Source organism: Carya illinoinensis, chromosome 10 (assembly GCF_018687715.1).
Source record: "Carya illinoinensis cultivar Pawnee chromosome 10, C.illinoinensisPawnee_v1, whole genome shotgun sequence".
Taxonomy (NCBI): Eukaryota; Viridiplantae; Streptophyta; class Magnoliopsida; order Fagales; family Juglandaceae; genus Carya; species Carya illinoinensis.
This window is the reverse complement of record NC_056761.1, coordinates 30,029,504-30,031,444: the sequence shown is the minus strand read 5'-3', so window position 1 is coordinate 30,031,444 and position 1,941 is coordinate 30,029,504.

Sequence of the window (1,941 nt, the reverse complement as noted above, 5' to 3'; positions counted from 1 at the left end):
GAGCGATCTTCGTTTTTCAGCAACCCGCTCGAGCTCCCTGTCGAGGGGCAGTCGAGCGTTTGAATCTGCCTGAATTCGCTCGAGCGGCCAAAAGCCTCCGCTCGAGCAAACTTGTAAAATCTGCAATATGAAATTTTGCAAGCCATCAGCATCTCCACCATGAAATCCATGACTGGCCTATGTGCAAGCTATCATCATCGATGCAAACGCAAACAGCCCTAGGCAATGCACTCATGAAGGCAGTAGTGACGTCCTTTGTCCTGGTCGAAATAGTAGAGTCTCCATTTCCTCTACAACTGGCTCACCTACCGCAACCTCGTAAGGAACCCAACTCGGATAGTGAAATTCACGTTGGTCGAGGTTCCTACAAATGTGTCTATATACATCATCACTCTTAATGGGAAAATCACCCCCACCATTTAAAATATATTAGGTGGATCCCACAAAACATACCCTACCATCTAAACTCACTATTATTCATAAAAAACTCAACTCATCTCAGCTCAGCTTAAACATTCAAACGCAAGCTATTGTCTAAGGCCACCAAAGAGCGAGGCACTTTTTTATATAAATTTGTATATTTTTTCTTGTCCAAAAAAAAAAAAATGAAAGAAGGCTTAAAATAGAAGGTAAATGTTGCAAATTTGTCGAATTCATATATATTAGAAGATACTAATTGGAAAAAAAAAAAAAAAAACTCTATTTCTTTCAAATGTAAAATATTTAAGAATGTGATTCTTATATTAAACCAATGTCTATGTTATGGTTCTGGTAATGCAAAAGAACAAACATAAATTGAAAGAAGAAACATAAAATGAGAGAAGATTGAGACAAACTGAGTGATACGATTGATTGTATTGATATATTGGATTATTCGAAGCAATCCTTCCTCCACAATCGCCTGTGTTTACAAGAACTTTCCAGAAAAACTCCTAAAAACAACTCCCTCAAGTACATATACCGTTAGGCATGCGAATCGAAACTAGCCGAAATGCCATAAGGCCCTGGGCCAACAAACAAAAGGCCGAAGGCAAGTTCTGAAATACCAACTACATAGACTAAATAACACTAATGGCCCATCTACGAACACAGGCTAAAATTCTAAAAAACTACACAACATGATCCCATTTGCTTGGCCAATCATGGAAGTAATTCTTCAGTCGACTCAGGTTAGCGCTAGACCCAATTTAACTGGGTTTTTTACATTACCATCCCTTCCAAAGAACCTTGTCCTCAAGGTTTAGAGCTATGATATGATTCTATGACCGAGATTCTAATCTCTTCCGGCAGTATTTCTTTGAAAGAGGCACCTAGTAGAGCTAAGGAGACATGAGCAATGGACCCGACATCAAATTCCTTGCCAATTGTAGTAGTTGTGTTCCCAGAATCATTGCAAACAACACTTAATTTTGCCATGGCTTGCAAATCGACATCCACACTGTAGCAAGTCCAGTCAACAATTTTTTCATCCTTAGGATCATAGATAGTGCCTTCAATATGAAAGATTCAAGGAGCAGTGGTTTTCTCACACATTGAAGTGTAAAGGAGATAATGAGAATGCTTGATCGAATGGCTTTAGGAAAGAAATCAAGAGTGTTTTGCTGTTGGAGCCCCTCTGGGTCTGTTATGAACTTCCAACATAAATGTGCAAGCATTTGATTTTGCAAGCGTACATGAATTTTGTTCTTTTGAGTGCGACTTGAGGCACCTTGAATGGTATCCCTAAATTTTCTAGTCCAAATGGTCGTAATAGCTGAGAATTTTTTTCCCTTCTCTGCTAGGATTGCAACCCAGACCAACCAATCCAACAAGTAGCCCCAAGAAGTTGATGAAGGTCTGGCAGCCATTGCACTCACCTAATATCCATCGTCAACAAACACATTTCCAAAGTTGCTAACTATATTGATAATCCAAAAATGAATCCTCTTGAATTCAGCATTG